At 38.7% G+C, this 6,294-nt stretch overlaps 1 long non-coding RNA gene across 1 annotated transcript in view; it reads right to left on the bottom strand.

Moving 5' to 3' along the window:
• The window catches only part of LOC115948152, a 27,249-nt gene extending 20,968 nt beyond the window's left edge, over positions 1 to 6,281 (bottom strand). The window contains exons 1-2 of the long non-coding RNA XR_004082006.1: positions 6,037 to 6,281; positions 953 to 1,253 (exon numbers count right to left, since the gene is read on the bottom strand). This is a non-coding gene — a long non-coding RNA (uncharacterized LOC115948152). The remainder of the gene's footprint in view (positions 1 to 952; positions 1,254 to 6,036) is intronic.
• Positions 6,282 to 6,294: the final 13 nt, after the last annotated feature.

Genomic DNA, 6,294 nt, shown 5'->3' with positions numbered 1-6,294 from the left:
TTTCCCTGCTCCTCCCTTTTTCTCCCCCTAAGCTCTTTAGACAGCTTACTTGAGTATTAATTTACTGTGGGATTGATCTATTTGTGTTCCAGTTAGCAGGGCTTCTAAGAAGGTTGTGTCATGCTTAGTTAAGAGCTGTGGACTTCTGGGTCAGAGCTGACCAGATCCTAATGAACCTAGTGGGCAAGCAGGGCATACAGTGGTTAAATTTGGGTATTACTTTTGCTTAGGTACCTTAGAATGCTGTACTTAGGAGTCAAATTTAGGGTTGTGAATGTTACACATTTGCAGCCCTTATTAGAGTAATACAGTATCCATAAAGTATCATAATTACTGAAAGGAAGATGACCAATAACACAGTAATAAAATAAAAACAAATGCAAAGCAGTAATAAAGTGTACAATATCATAAAAGATGAAAACATAATGAAAATTAATTCCTCAGAAGCTGGTAAACTTCTGCATGTCCTACCTCACATCCATGAATGTGACAAAAAATTATTTTACCCTCCCATACTCAGAAAAAGCTCAGTATCTTATATTTCAAGAAATATACCCACTTGTTACATAAAGCTTAAAGTTTACAACCCTTCCACCAAAGTCCTCATGAAAAAATTCTCTAAATTTTCTATGAATTAAAAAGGTTTTTGAAAAATTTTAAAATATTTCAAGCTTCATTTCCTGAACAAGGAAAAGGGAAGCAAATATTTAAATCCAAAGGCAGAAACTGTATCTGAAACAGAGGTCACAAAACTCATGCCTATAACCAGATTTATATCAACTTCAGATGGTTTTCAAACTATAGTTTCAAAAAGTCTAGTGATATATGTATCACCTTCAACTCAGATTTTCATGTACAATCATTCTATAACCGCTTAATATTTCATAATTGCACCTAAACTGATCCAACAGTCAAGGATAGAAAAAGAATATATACAGTAACCACTGCTTACTGTTCGCTGGCATGTAGAGTCCTTTCCAGATGTGAAGTTACCAGGATCCAAAGGAATGGCCTGAAGTTGTGTCAAGAGAGGTTTAGCCTGGATATTAGAGAAAGGTTCTTCACCTGGAGTGTAGCTGGGCACTGGAACAGCTCCCCAGGGAAGTAGTCACAGCACCAGCCTGACAGAGTTCAAGCAGCATTTGGACAATACTCTTGGACACCTGGTGTGACTCTTGGGTATGGTCCTGTGCAGAGCCAGGAGTTGGACTTGATCCTTGAGGGTCCCCTCCAACTCAGCTTTTTCTGTGATTCTGTGAAAATAATATTCTCTTCAAGTTGTTGCACATTCATTATTGAAGCTTTTTCATAATAGCCTATTATTTTCCCAAATATCCTGGGGATACAACATTTAAAGATATTTCCCACTCGGAAATTTCACTTTTCCACCTCCATTTTATTTCCCTTTTCTTCTTTTTTTTTAATAAATCAAAAGAGGGAACAATTTCCAGTTACTTAATGCATGACTTATTGTACGTCTTAATGTATAAAGCTGTTTTGAAAAATAACTTTAGAGCACACTTATTTTGAAAAGCCTAATTTTTTATCTGATCTCCAGCTCAAGTATACTTGAACTGCAATGGTTTTTCTTCAAATCTCTCTCCTGTGAACAACTTGGGATTGGAAAGCAAAACTGGTTTATTTCATGCTCTTCCATCATCACCAATAATAAAGATCTGAGATTAAATTATGCCCTTGCTCATTGATTCCAATACTCTAGGATAAAAAGCTTTACTTACAATTTCCTTTGCCTTGTTTTGTATATTTAAAGTACACTATGTCATACTTACAGAGCCAAATTCATTTATTCCTTAGCAATCCAGCAAAGCTCACTGAAGTATTCTGTAATTCCCAGGCAAGGGAAGTTCTGCCTTACAGCAAGCATTTAAAGTCTCTCTTGAAAGCACAGAATTAGACAAGCTGGTAACACTTGAGACGCATGTGTTATTTGCAAATAAAATTATACTTCCTTCTATCTTCTCTTGTTACCATGAAGAACGTAATGAAAAATTGTAGCATAGGGTGGAAGGGAAGGGACTATTCCTGTGTAAAAGGTTCCCCTCTCCATTCCTTTCGTATTACTATATTCTCTAAAAAAAAGTCAAGGTAATAGACCAAGAGCAAGCCCATATTATATGGTTTTTTAACAATTATCATTTTAACCCTATCATGTATCAGTATATTATAGCTGATGTAACCTTTAAGAGGATATTAGTCAGCAGAGACATCTGCATTTGCAGGAGATTCACCTCTTAAAACTTTTATTCCAACAGGCATCTTGGAAGTATAAGCCATGAGAAAGAGAATATTTTTCCTTACAAGTGGAGTGTAAACATAAACCCCCTTTCCCTCTAAAATAACTATCTTTTCACTTTGTCTTGTTCTTCCCAATCCCCTTTGTAGAGGAAAAGGGAAAGTATTTTATTTATCTGTTTTACAAAAACCTAAGTTTGGTTGGAATCTTGACAGAGAATATATTAGAACTGATTGACTGGCTTCACTGGATTCAAATCATCAGTGAACCTTGCAACACAACAGCTTCATAAATTGTTTGGGGTGTTATATAAGAGAAATAGTTCAAAAAAGACAGAAAACATCACACTGAAAGTTGAGGATAGAGCCACAGTCTAAAGCCCACTGGTAAAGTACCATCAGGTAAGCATTTCTGCCCTTGGCTTTTAAATATGTTCACAGTTTCAGGTGAGGAAAACCTGCTTATCCTAGTTCCACTAGGAAAATGCAGAGTAACTCCACTAAGTTAATTACAATTACATTAGACAAGTTCTTCAATATTCTCTAACCAGAAAATAAGGTATCAAATAATTATGAAGTTATAATGTGATACAGAATCACAGAATGAATCAGCTTAGAAAAGACCTCCAAGGTCACCGAGTCCAACCTATGACTGAACACCACCATGTCAACTAAGCCATGGCACTGAGTGTCAAATCCAGTCTTTCCTTAAACACCTCCAGGGACAGTGATCACCCTTTCTGTGAAGAAATTCATCAGATATTATAATTCAATTCTTCAGATATTATAATATTCACCTAAATCTCCCCAGACACAACTTTAGACTGCGTCCTCTTGTCCTGTCCTTTGTTACCTGGGAGAAGAGCCTAAACCCTACTTGGCTACACCCTCCTTTCAGGGAGTTGCAAAGAATGATTAGATGCCCCCAGCTCTCTTGGCCTCTCCTCATAGCGCTTGTGTTCCAGGCCCTTCCTTATCTCCATAGTCCTTCTCTGGACTCACTCCAGCACATCAATGTCCTTCCTGAACTGAGGGGCCCAGAACTGGACACAGCACCAAGGTGTGGCCCCACCAGTGCTGAGAACAGGAGGACAATCCCTGCCCTGCTCCTGCTGGCTACACTACTGCTGATCCAGGCCAGGTGTCATTGGCCTTCCTGGCCACCTGGGCACTGCTGGCTCATGTTCAGCTGCTGTTGACCAGCACCCCCAGGTCCTTTTCCACTGGACTACATCCCACTACTTGCATTTTGGACTTTTGTGTTTCCTCATTTTTTTTCCCAGATAGTTTAAATAGCACATCAACATAATCATGGTTTTCATGATGATTCAGCTGAATTATGAGATACCCTTTTAGTAAATTTGAATGCTATCCAGAAATAGTTGACAGCACTGAATTCCTCTAGATGATACATTCTTGATTTTAGAAATATTTTTGTTTTAAGCAGTGTAAAAATATTTATGGAATGCAGAATTTAAAAATTGTTTTCAGATACAAAGTCAAAAGAAAAAATGATAGAAACATAATTTCTGAATTACAAATACAAAAAAAAAAAGAAGCCTAAGACAAGTTACATAAGGTTTGAATCATACCAAAGGATGCAGAAGAAGTTAATAGATTCAATTTCCCTTTGATAATGTGAGACAGAAAAATACTTTATTATGATTTCCTAGTGATTATTTACTTCTAACAATTCAAAGAATGTTGGATTCCACTGTCATGTTAACAATAAGATAAATGACAACCAATTATGTAAACAGAATCCTTCAAATAAAATTTCCTCACTATTTAGGAATTATGAAATCAAAAGACTTAGCCCAAGCAAGACACATTCCTGTTGATTTATTTAGGATAATCTTCTAGATAATTCTAGCCAAATGGGTTTTATTTCATTAACCAAACTAGCAATCTTAAGTACATTGGTGCTAAGAACCTTAAGTACAGAATTTCCAGAAGGGAAGAACTCCATTAGGTTAGAGGACTTCAGCCTCAAGCCTGTTCTATGTCAAAAATGAAATCTGGCCTAGAGGTACTATGCTTTGTATAATTCCTCAGTCAGGTGTCTGTGCAAGAGTTCAAAATAAACTCACATTTCCTGTTATTCAGTTAAGACTGGCTAAGACTGTTTTGCCATGAAAGTTTAAATGTATTTTAGAAAAATTTTACCAAGAGGGTGAATACCTCACTAGATGATACAGCCAAAGCAGTTAAACACCCTCTTCTTAAAACAGTAATCCTCAGCACAGTGTATGTTTCACTGAGGAAATTTAAAACAGTTTTCCTGATATTTTGCCTTGGCACGGTATTGTTTTAAGTCTTATGGTCTTTCTCTAAAAGGCTCTTCCCAGCTAGTTCTTGACACCTTTTCACTGATTACTGTACGTGTTTCTTGTAGACAGTAATTCATCAGCTAAAACCAAGCACTGTACCGGGCCTGGGATGCTTTAGCATTTTGTAGTGCTGAGGGTCTTCCACTGGCAGCTCTGTAATCTGTCATGATGAGAAACCAGTTTGAACAGGCAAGTTTGAACAGGCCTTGGTGAAACCCACACTGTTATTATGGGAAAAATAATACAGGAGGATAGTTTTCACCATTAGAGATTATCTATGCCATCAGTGATATGTAAGTATCAAAGTAAACAGTAACTACAACTACTATGAAAAATACTGGGCTATCTTGCAGATAAAAAGGGATTCTCTCTCACAGAAGATGTTCTTAGAAGAGTATTATTAATACAAAATTACACATATCACAGACTTATACGGAAGTGTTAACTATTCAGTGTCACGTGAATAATTACTTCATTCATGCTGCATACTTTTTTTCCTTTACAGGGCATCATTAAGATACAATGAAGTCTTACCTCTAAAAACCAGTCTGTCACATCCTCAATCCTATAGCCTTTACATCTTTCTGTTAAGGTGGGGAGAACATCACTAGCTGCCCGAATAATGGCTTAATAAGTGTTATGACCTTCTTATTCCTCACCTCCCATTTACATTTAAAACAAACCATCCAAGTCTAAAATTAACCTGTACTACAACTATACTAACTTGCTATTCCACATGAAGAGCTATTGTAGCTACCGTAGACATAGTCTGTAGCTATGTGAATCACTAAACAAATTATTATGCCACTGCTCATGAAAGGAAAAGTTTCCTAATGACAAAGGTTTTAGTCATGCTTTATGAGAAGAGATGAGGCTTGACTTACTGAACTCAACTGTGTGTCCTGACAAAAATCACTAGAAAACTTACAAAGTGTAACAGGAAAAGAAACCTTTTATCTTTCTGGTGAGTTAACATGGTGAATCACAGAATCATTTAGATTGTTAAAGACCTCTATGATCTAGTCCACCATTAAACCATGTCCCTAAGTTCCACATCTGGACATTTTCTAAATACCTTCAGGGATGGGACTCAAGCACTTCCCTGGGCAGCCAGTACCAATGCTTCTTTACAATGGCTATAAGGAATATGCAAGTTATCAGCAGTATTACTGATTCTTCCATTCCTGTTGCTAAACTTAGCAAATACATTTCTGCACTTGCTTGGACTTCCCTGTGTAAGCCATTGTCCAGCAGCTCCCCAGTCTTTTTCCATCTCACCTGGTACAGCCTCCCCACGGAGAGCTTGGAAACATGGCCAACACGGACCAACCCTAACAAACATTTCACTTGGTGCCAAGGACAGCTTAGGCCCCTTTTTAGATCCTCATTACCAGGTCAGACCGAGATCAAGTCAAGCTCACACACGACGCACAAGTGTGGGGGCTGGACTCACAGCTCACAGCTGCTTTCGGGAGATGTTCACCCCTCCAGAAATCCCACTCTGCCTCAGGGTGCCCCCAGTGTCGCCGAGCATTTGCTCACGCGCTCCACCGGCGCCTTCACTCCACGCAAGCGCAGCCCCCACACCGCGCACTGGGAGCGTCCCCAGAGCATCCCGGGCGCCGGAGCGGGAGGGGAAGGGGAGGGGAAGGGGAGTGGGAGGGGAAGGGGAAAAGGAGGGGAAGAGAGGGGAAAGGGAGGGCGCAGCCAT

The sequence above is a fragment of the Geospiza fortis genome, unplaced genomic scaffold (assembly GCF_000277835.1).
Source record: "Geospiza fortis unplaced genomic scaffold, GeoFor_1.0 scaffold200, whole genome shotgun sequence".
NCBI classification, from domain to species: domain Eukaryota; kingdom Metazoa; phylum Chordata; class Aves; order Passeriformes; family Thraupidae; genus Geospiza; species Geospiza fortis.
Note: the sequence above shows the minus strand (reverse complement) of the source record. Positions and strands in the feature narration are given on the sequence as shown.